Genomic DNA, 11,700 nt, shown 5'->3' on the forward strand with positions numbered 1-11,700 from the left:
GCTACGGTTCAGTTGTCTGTGTCGGAGATGTTTGAGCGCAAGAGGAAATTGCCAGCAAATGACCCCCGGGCCGTGGCAGTAACAGCCAGCATAGCCAAGCTTCTGGCCTGCGAAATGCTGCCATATCGATTGGTGGAGACAAACAGCTTCAAGGGCATGATGTCAGTGGCCATCCCACGTTACGTGGTTCCCAGCCGCTACCACTTTGCACGCTCTGCAGTGCCTGAGTTGCATGAGCACGTGGTCAGCAAAATAACCCGAAGCTTGAAGAATGCCGTTGCCTGCAAGGTTCACCTCACCACTGACACCTGGACGAGTGCGTTCGGCCAGGGTCGATACATCTCCCTTACCGCGCACTGGGTGAACCTTGTGGAGCCTGGCAGCGATTCCTCACCTGCTACGGCACGGGTGTTGCCCACGCCACAAACAGCTGCACCGCCGTCCCTCCCACTGGATAACAGCAGCACCTACCTCTCTGACTCCTTCTCCTCCAACGCATCTCAAAGCTGTACCTCATCCGGAAACGCTAACCCAGCAGCAGTAGGATCGTGGAAGCAGTGCAGCACAGCTGTTGGCATGCGTCAGCAAGCGTTGCTGAAGCTAATCTGCCTTGGGGATAAGCAGCACACAGGGGAGGAAATTTGGAGGGGAATAAAGGAACAGACGGATTTGTGGCTGGCACCGCTGGACCTGAAACCGGGCATGGTTGTGTGTGATAATGGGAGTAATCTCATTCGCGCTTTAAGGTTGGCTAAGCTGACACACATCCCTTGCCTGGCGCACGTGATGAACCTAGTAGTTCAGCGGTTCCTGAGGACATACCCAGGCGTGCCCGATCTGCTGTTGAAGGTGCGTCGAGTGTCCAAACATTGTAGAAATTCCAGTACTGCTTCGGGGGCACTCGCCAAGATGCAGGAGCGCTTCAATCTCCCCCACCATCGCTTGCTGTGTGATGTCCCTACGCGCTGGAATTCTACGCTGCACATGCTAGCCCGCTTTTGCGAGCAGAAGAGTGCAGTGGTCCAGTACATGACGGCGCAGTACCGAGGCGCATCCGGCCAGCTGCCAAGCTTCTGTGGATCCGATTGGGCCAACATGTTGGACCTCTGCCAAGTCCTCCAAAATTTTGAGCAATCCACGTTGCTTGTGAGCAGTGACAACTCTTCAGTCAGCATTACCATACCACTGCTGTGTTTACTGAAGAGGTCGATGTTAAAAATCAAGGAAACAGCTGTCATGATGCAACTGGGGGAATCTGAAGGAGAAAACGATCAGCGTGATGGTACCAACATCAGGCCATCCGCCTCAGGGAACGCTGGCCCCAGCAGCTATGACGAAGAAGAGGAGGAGGAACAGCTGGAGTTGGAGCAGGAATTTCATGCCACCACTGACGAGGGCCAGAGCGGTGCACGTTGGACTTCAACAATTCAACGCGAATGGTCAGCAGAAGCAGACCAGGAGGAAGGTGACGACTATGATGCATCACAACAACTATCACAACGCTCACAAGAGGATGATGAGGATTCTGGTAGGACTCTGGCACACATGGCTCAATTCATGCTAGACTGCATTGAACGTGACCCACGCATTGTGCGCATTCTGGACAACACCAATTACTGGGTTTATACCCTTCTGGATCCACGGTACAAACACAATGTTCCAAAACTGCTTGAAGAAAGAGTCAGACAGGTCAAAATGGAAGAATACCAGCAGGCCCTTGTGGAGACTTTAGAGAGGAGATTGACATCCTCCCCCTCCTCTAGCCAGTTGTACGCAGACAGACTGACTTCCGCAAACCCAGGACGACCAGGAGGGCAGCAAACAACGCAAGCCGCAGCTAGTACCCAAAAGGGAATGGTATCGGCAGTGTCCTTGGAGTGGGAAAATTTTCTGACACCCATGCAGCCGCAGCCCACTGAACAGCAAGCGTGCAGATCCACCTCCAACACCGATCGCCTGGAGAAGATGGTCAAGGACTACATGTCAGATGGCGTAGCTGTGTCGAACCATCCATCTGCACCCTTCAACTATTGGGTATCGAAGCTAGACACCTGGCACGAACTGGCAATGTACGCAATAGAGGTGCTGGCTTGCCCGGCAGCCAGCGTTATGTCGGAACGCTGTTTCAGTGCTGCCGGAGGCATCGTCACAGATCGGCGTATCCGCCTCTCTACAGACAATGCAGACCGTCTGACTCAAATTAAAATGAATCAATCCTGGATTGGAAATGACTACGCAACACTCCAGGACCCCAACCAAGTAACATGACCAATGAACATCTGGGATGGTGTTGCGTTTCCGGGCCCTGTTTATTGAACCTCTCATCTGTATTACATTTATGACTGCATGGCGGCAAAAAGCATTGCTGCTATATCCGCACGCTTTTTGTCCACATGCAAGGCCTGGGTTGTTGTGTCTCACAAAGCGTGGCCTTCTCCTCCTGCGCCTGCTCCTGTTCCATCACGTCTGCTGCTGCTGGGTTAGCGTTGCCGCGTGGTCCCTGTTTATTGAACCACTTATCTTTATTACATTTATGACTGCATGGCGGTACAAAGCATGCTATCCGCACGCTTCTTGCCCTCATGCAAGGCCTGGGTTGTTGTGTCTCACAAAGCGTGGCCTTCTCCTCCTGCGCCTCCTCCTGTTCCATCACGTCTGCTGCTGCTGGGTTAGCGTTGCCGCGTGGTCCCTGTTTATTGAACCACTTATCTTTATTACATTTATGACTGCATGGCCGTACAAAGCCTGCTATCCGCACGCTTCTTGCCCTCATGCAAGGCCTGGGTTGTTGTGTCTCACAAAGCGTGGCCTTCTCCTCCTGCGCCTGCTCCTGTTCCATCACGTCTGCTGCTGCTGGGTTAGCGTTGCCGCGTGGTCCCTGTTTATTGAACCACTTATCTTTATTACATTTATGACTGCATGGCGGTACAAAGCCTGCTATCCGCACGCTTCTTGCCCTCATGCAAGGCCTGGGTTGTTGTGTCTCACAAAGCGTGGCCTTCTCCTCCTGCGCCTGCTCCTGTTCCATCACGTCTGCTGCTGCTGGGTTAGCGTTGCCGCGTGGTCCCTGTTTATTGAACCACTTATCTTTATTACATTTATGACTGCATGGCGGTACAAAGCCTGCTATCCGCACGCTTCTTGCCCTCATGCAAGGCCGGGGTTGTTGTGTCTCACAAAGCGTGGCCTTCTTCTCCTCCTGCGCCACCCTCCTCCTGTTCCATCACGTGTGCTGCTGCTGGGTTAGCGTTACCGGTCCCTTTTCCTGGAACCTCTTATATGTATTACATTTATGACTGCATGCCGACAAAAAACATGTTACCTGTGCAAAGAAAACAGACATTTCCCGCATTTAAAAGACAGTTTTCCCTTTGAAACTTTAAAATCGATTTTCTCAAAAACTATAAGCTCTTTTTGCTAATTTTTTTTTCCTCTTGTACCCACTCCCAAGGTGCACATACCCTGCAAATTTGGGGTATGTAGCATGTAAGGAGGCTTTACAAACCACAAAAGTTCGGGTCCCCATTGACTTCCATTATGTTCGGAGTTCGGGTCGAACACCCGAACATCGCGGCCATGTTCGGCCTGTTCGGCCCGAACCCGAACATCTAGATGTTCGCCCAACACTACTTTTCTCCCGTAGGACTTATGGCCCATACTCACGAGGGACTTTTGTCGCCTCAACACGCGGCGCGCGCGTGTTGCGGCGACAGGTCGCCCGTGAGTATGGGCCGTTGCACGCGCACGCACCCCGAACTGTCGCCCGTCGCTCTTGTCGCCATGCGATTGAAAGTTTCAATCGCATGGCAACAGTCGCCGCCGCACCTCCGCCGCAACTGTCGCTAGTCCGCGTGAGTACGCGGACTAGCGACAGCAACCTCCATAGAGGTAAATGGAGCTTCCGGCGGGGGGAGGAGGAACGTCGGCGACAGCTTCCGTCTCGCCGCTGGTCCCTCTTCCGCGTGTGTACGCGGAGGGACCTGGAGAGAAGCTGTCGCCGGCCTGTCGCTAGCACGCTCACGTGTGCTGGCGACAGGCCACTTCTGCAGCCCGTGAGTACGGGCCATTAAAGCGCATAAGCTAATCTCAGACCATTGTGGTACAGAGGAATGCCAGACTAAACAGGTGGCTTTTCAGTCTGGATTTGAATAGCTCCAGGGATGGTGCTGTCTTTACTGGGTGTGGTAGGGAGTTTCAAAGATTAGGGGCAGCATGACAGAAGGCTCTGTCTCCAGATTTTTTGAGGTGCACTCTAGGAGAGACCAAGTTTATAGAACTTGCTGATCTGAGGTTGTGAGAGGTGTGGTGCAGCTTCAGCAAGTCCTTCATGTATCCAGGGCCCACATTGTGCAGGGATTTGAATGTCAGCAGTCCAATCTTGAAGAGTATTCTCCATTCTACTGGTAGCCAGTGCAGTGAGCAAAGGATCAGTGTAATGTGACAGTGGTGAGGCTGGTTTGTTACCAATCTGGCAGCAGCATTCTGCACTAATTGCAGGTGACGCAGGTCCTTTTTGGGGAGGCCAGCATAAAGGGCTTTGCAGTAGGGATCTTGAGAGGATTGTGAGGTATTTATGGCAAATAGACAAGATCCTTAGTTTACTTAAAACCTACATTCACTCAGGCTGACATGGAGAGGTTTTTTTTACAGATCCTACCCTGTTCCTGTAAAGTGCTACAGAAGATGTCAATGCTATATACACATTTCATAATAAAGTGTTAGGACATTAGACTATGACTATGGTAGGATTAGATTGTGAGCTCCTCTGAGGACAGTCAGTGACATGAGTAATAAGTGCTGCAGAAGATGCCAGTGCTATATAAATACATAATAATAATATGGTAGGACATTAGGCTCTGGTAGGAATAGATTGTGAGCTCATCTCTGAGGACAGTCAGTGATATGACTATGTACTGTGTAAACAATGCTGCAGAAGATGTCAGTGCTAAGTAAGTACATAATAATAACAACTAAGGTAGGACATTATGACTATGGTAGGGATTAGATTGCAAACTCCTCTGAGGACAGTGAGCGACATGCCTATGTACTGTGTAAATTGCTGCAGAAGATGTCAGTGCTATATAAGTACATAATAATAATAACTAAGGTAGGACATTATGATATGAAGCATTATGCTACAGAAGATGTCAGTGCTATATAAATACATAATAATACTATGGTAGAACATTAGACTATGACTATGGAAGGGCTTAGATTGTGAGCTCTTCTGTGGACAGTCAGTGACATGACTATCTATGTACTCTTTAAAGTGCTATTGAAGATGTTGGGGCTTTATAAAAACATAATAATAATAAGGCAGGACTTTAGGCTATGACTATGGTAGGATTAGATTGTGAGCTCCTCTAAGGACAGTCAGCGACATGACAATGTATGAAGTGCTGCAGAAGATGTTAGAACTATATAAATGTATAACAATGTTTTAGTAGATTAGACCTGTGACTATGGTAGGGAATAGATTGGAAGCTCCTCTGACGACAGCCAATGATATGACAATGTACTCTGTAAAGTGCTGCAGAAGAAGTAATTAAATGCGAAATAAGTAAATAAAAAACAAACAAAAAACAATAGTGTATAGTAACAATCGTACATCTATTTTGTATACATTCTCCCTCCCCCACCTTCCTGTCTGGTTATGTGCCAGCTGCTAAAATTTACTTTTCAATGTCTCACCTGGTTTGACTAGTTTAGTTACTATTTCTTTGGCAACAGTCTCATAGAGGGAGATTAACCACTTCCGGATTTCAGCCTGATCTGTGCTGTGGAGGCTCTTCAGATCAGATATCAGGCAGGGCGATCAGACTTCACCCCTTTTTTCCCCACTAGAGGGATGTCCTGCTGGGGGGGTCTGATTGCCGCCGTGCTGTAGTGCCTAGCGGGGGGGGGGGCTCCTCAAAGCCCCCCTCCGCAGCGCTATTCCTCCCTCTGCCTCCTTCCCTCCCTCCCTCCCCTCTTCACTATGGGCTGCGCAGGCTTCAGCCTATCAGATGCCGGCGATCCCCGGCCAATCAGAGGCCGGGGATCGCCAATCTCCTTTACGGCGCTGCTGTATGTATGTAAACAGCAGGGAAGATGTTCCCCGCGTGTTTACATTTACCGTGCGATCTGCGATCGGAGGCTCGCAGGGTGTTCATGGAGACACCCTCCGTGAACTGACATGGAACGGCCGCTCGTATGCGGCCGTTTCCATGCTAACCGCTTCAGGATTCAGGGGCGTACTTATGCGTACGCAGAATCCTGAAGTGGTTAAATCAGATGTGCCCAAGTCATTCAGAATCTTCCTGCAGTCTTCTTTCTCCCGAGGACTGAGGACCATGGTGTCCAATATGAAGCGATGACAAAACAACAGACAGCAACTGACAACAGCCTCACAGCTGCTTCCTTCAAGAGCAGAAATAAAACAAAAATAGGTCAGAGGGCTCTTTAAAGCCGAACGAGGGAGGGAACTAAATTCTTTGGTGCTCTCAAAAACAAAACACCTACGTGGTGTGAAATAAAAAGTATAAATAAATATATACATATATATATATATATATATATATACATATATATATATATATATATATATATATATATATATATATATATATATATATATATATATATATATATATATATATATATATATATATATATATATATATATATATATATATATATATATATATATATATATATATATATATATATATATATATATATATATATAAATATCTACACCAACAGAGGGGCCCAAAAAATGTATACACACTTCAGCATGAAAGACAAATGCATCAAAATTGTAATACTAGATTTTAATAAATGATAAAAGGGTGGCTAGAAATCATTGAAGCTGGCCGTTTTGGCGCTGCGCCTGACCTGGGTGTTCCCATAAACAGTTATCTCTATGGCCATGCAAGGGGTAATTAGGGTGTCGGCGATCACCAGACTTCAAATGACTTCTCCCTCTGATGTGAAAATAAACTAATGAAATAAACAATTGTATCAATCTTCCTTCTCCTAAAAAAACTTTTTAAGATACTCCACAGTTTTATTTTATAATTAAATCTAGTTTTCAGGTTTTTACTGTTTTATTGTTTTTTGCTCAATGACACATTCATTGAAGTATGCCAGAGCTAAACTCTATGAACTATTAACCCTTTTTTTAATCTATTTCCTGCTCTCAGAAGCCATTTTCTGCTAGGAAAGTGTTTTATAGTTGTAATTTCTTATCAGTGAGGGTCACACTGTAGTCTGACCCATTCCTGACTCAGGCAGAGAAAGAAAATAAAGGGAATACAGCCTAGTTATTTGTATGCTAGGCACCATACATACACAAGTCTATCTCATCATGTCACATGTCACCTCGGGTATCCTTTAACGCCGCCCGGAATCTGTGCGGGAGCAGGGTGAGCCGTCATACATCTCAGCCCGCGCAAAAAAAAGACCGGGCGCCGAAATGCCTTGTATGTGCAAATCATAGGAGTAGTCACCAAAAGCACCCAGACACTTTTGATTTGCATATATGACATTAACTTCACTATCCACAGGGATTGTTAAAGCATGCCTCTGCCATTTTTTTTTTGGGGGGGGGGGGGGGGCACACCAGGCAGATTCCTATCTATGCATACCATAAGAATTGAACATTATGCAATGTGCCTAGTGTGAACAAGGTCTCAAAAGCCCCTTACACACACTCAACAGCGGCCGTTTATGCAGCACAATTATCAAACAACTTTTCTTGTAAAACAAGTTGAACAACCCCAAAAAAGTTGCTTGCTATTGTTCACACAACTGATAAGACTGATAAGACATCAATCCAACTGATCAACATCTTTATCAGTTGTGTGAACAATAGCAAGCAACTTTTTTGGGGTTGTTCAACTTGTTTCACAACAAAAGTTGCTTGATAATTGTGCTGCATAAACGACCGCTGTTGAGTGTGTGTCTGGGGCTTAAGGTAGCGCAGGCTGATGCTTGATCCCAAAGTGTATGCGTAACAACTGCACAACTAATTCAAATGCCTGTAAATCACATGACTTTCATCAGCACAAAATTAACATCCCCTCCCCAACGAACATCAGGAAATCACCTGAGTCACTGATGCCAAGCAGAACAGGTTTTACACATTGCACTGGATAGCTGAAAAACTTCTAAGCACTACTGATGGCCCGAACAGTTTGCCGGTGAGCAGTATTCTGTGAACATCGGTTGTTTGCATTTGCAGCGAATATTTGGAGTGTTCGATTCGCCCCCTATACATCATCATTGAGATAAACTTTGACCCCTTACATCACAGTCAGCAGACACAGGGCAGCCAATCAGCTTGCACCCCTTCCTGGACACCCCACTTCCTATCAAAAAGCAGTTTGCGGTGGCCATATTGTATTAATTCTCTGCTGGCTGCTGATTGTTAGTGAGAGCAGGGACAGACTTGCTGAAGATAGTTAGGGAAAGCATTAGCTAGGCCTGTGTTCTTGTTCCTCACTTCCTGTAAAAGCACCCCAAACAGCCCTTTTGAGAGCTAGTACATCGGTTTCCTGTATTTTCTTTTTGTGTGTCACTCCGCAGCCCACTGACACCCAGAGCTGTGTGCACACTACTGCTGTTGCCTCAATAAGTTGCAGGCACAGTACCACTCCTGTGCATTATTATTTCACTGTATTCTGATAGTACATTCACACCTGACCCTCATTCCAGCACACATCTCCATCCCTTCTGCTGTCTACTTAATCTAGTCTCTAAGTCAGATATGACTGTAGTCAGATGTGCATTAATTTTAAGTGCATGATTTGAAGTGCACAGCAAAAGACCCGAATTAGACCAGAATTGAACCAGAAGGGAACAGAGGGAACTGCCAAGAGACTCTGCCCTTCGGTTACATGGTTTGCTTAACTGTTTTTTATCTGTTTCACCATATGCTTGCTTGTTTCTGCAATTCCTGTATCTAAACATACCCCACCCTCCTGCTGTCAGCTATCGATCTCCCTATATAGCACTTCAGAATGTATAAGATGTTTCTCTCAACCATTTCATTTTGCCTTCTGTTCCTGAAAATTCACATGTCACTTCATCCTCCCACTGCCAGCAACGCCATACACATTGCTCCCTCTCTGCTATCGTCTCCCCTTCTCTCTAGCCACGAACTATTCCTATTTCTCTGCTCACACTACACCTCCTCTGCTCTCACTAAACCTAACTTGCAAACACAAAAGTCTCACCCCCACATCTCTCTGCTCTGCCTACTACTACTCCTGGCTTCTGGGGACATATCACCAAACCCAGGGCCCACTCCTAGACCTCACACTACTCAGACTACAACTCATTCCAATAACAAACCTTACCACCACCCCTCCCAGAACACCTACAACCTTATTGACATCCCCCTTCTTCCTAGCTCTCCCCTCCCCATATCTGGGGCTCTATGGAACTCCCACTCAGTCTGTAATAAACTGGCCTTTATGCATGACATGTTTATCTCCAACACTTTCACCTTTCTGGGGCTCACTGAGACATTGCTAACTCCATCAGACACGGTGTCTCCATGGTGGTCTAAAATGTTGTCATGCCCCTAGACCTCCTCTCTGAACACTGCTCCTTTAAGCCACTCACACCACTCTCACTCTCATCCTTTGAAGTTCATGCTGTCCGTCTCTACTCTCCATACCACATTCAGATTGCTGTTATCTACCGCACGCCCGGTCCAGCCTCTACTTTCATTGATCACTTTTCAGCATGGCTTCTCCAGTTCCTCTCCACTGATATACCCTCTATAATCATTGGAGATTTTAATATACCCATCGACACTAACTGCCCTACTGCCACCAAACTGCTCTCTCTCACCTCCTTGTTTGACCTCGCCCAATGGTCCTCCACTTCCACCCACAAAGACGGCCACACGCTTGACCTTGTCTTTACCCGCCTCTGTTCTATTTCAAGCTTCCATAACACTCCGCTTCCCCTCTCAGACCACAACCTTCTTACCTACTCTACTCTACCGTCAACTCCTCCAACACTACACCATACGGACATGCGCAGGAACTACCGCAACCTGGATCTGAATACCCTGACTGAGGCCTTGCAACCTCTAAGTACTCTGTCATCCTACACTGACCCGGAGGCAGCATCCAGTTACTTATTTAATGTAGTCTTCTCTGCCATGAATTCAGCTGCCCTACTCACCACCACCTGCCCCCGCCAAACTAACAGGCAGCCCTGGCTCACTGAAAAATCAAACTGCTGAAAAGGTGCTCCAGGGTGGCAGAAAGGTGCTGGAGAAAGAACACTGCTGTAGAGGACTTCCACCACTACAAACAAACTATGCAGGAGCTCAGGGATGCCCTCACCCTCTGCTAAGCAGTCTTATTTCTCCTCGCTCATTTCTATACAGTCCCACAACCCAAAACAATTGTTCAACACCTTTAAAGTGAGTGTTTACTACCATTTAAAAAATAAAAAAGTTGGATACTCACCTAAGGAGAGGAAAGGCTCGGTCCTAATGAGCCTTCCCTCTCCTCTCATGCACGATCATTCCCTGCCCGTTCATGAAGCGGAGTTCCGTGAAAGTAATCCCCTTTGCTTACAAGCGTACAGCGCTGCGGCCCCCGGCAACGCTGTACGAGTTCGGTGATCCTCGGCCTCTGATTGGCCGGGGAGCGCCGTCCTCTCATAGGCTGATGCCTATGAGAGGCGGAACAGGACGGATCGCTGTCCTGTTCCAATTCAGACACCGGAGGGGAGGGAGGAAGGGGAGAGAGAGCCTCGATGAGGCAGGGGGAAAAAAAATACAAAGTGCAGCAGCGATCGGACCCCTCCGGTGGCATGTCCCCTTAGGGACAAAAAAAAAAAAAAAGGAGGCGAGTCCGATCGCTGGGCTCCTAAGCTGGGCTGTGCAGGAGGCTGAAAAGCCTGCACAGCCCAGCACTGCATAAAATTGCCTGGTCTTTAGGGGGGGTGGTTAGCACTGTGGGCGTGAAGTAGTTAAATAGCACACTCACTTTGTGCTGTAGTCTCATATATAAACCTCAGCCAGGCCACTATGGTCCCATTCCAAATCCTTTTTTTTTTTGTTGTTAAATTTTCTCACAGTAAATTTTTTTTATCTTATCAACCACCTACAGTACATACACACGCTGAATACAATTCAACTGGGAAGGCTGATAAAGACCGCCTCCAGCAAGAATCTATGGTATTTACACAAGCCCCTGACATCTCCTTAAAGAGAACCTGAACTGAAAATAAAAAGTCAAACTAACCATACACAGGTCATACTTACCTCCTATGTAGTCTGCTCATCGATCTCTTTCTCCTCTCCTGTGTCCTGTTTGTCCACTGTGATCAATAACATTCTCTTTCCTCCATTTTGAAAATGGCCATTACCCCATAACAGCTTCCTGCTCATCACACTGTTAAACTGTAATATCGCCCACTTGAGCCATAGGGAAACATGGACATTACCTTGCACATTCAGTTGTAACTGACAGCTGCTGATATATAACTGACAGCAACTGGTATATTTCAGTTCTGACAAAATCTTGTCAGAGCTGGAAGGGATTACTGTAAGAAGAAAATGGTGAGCTTCTGAGAGGAACTGATGGTAAGCTAAATATGGGATATTCATTTGCAGCTACATCATGTTTATTTTAAATCATTTTACTCAGTACAGATTCCCTTTAAAGGAAACTCCAGGTGAAAATAAACTGA

This window comes from Hyperolius riggenbachi, chromosome 2 (genome assembly GCF_040937935.1).
Source record: "Hyperolius riggenbachi isolate aHypRig1 chromosome 2, aHypRig1.pri, whole genome shotgun sequence".
NCBI classification, from domain to species: Eukaryota; Metazoa; Chordata; class Amphibia; order Anura; family Hyperoliidae; genus Hyperolius; species Hyperolius riggenbachi.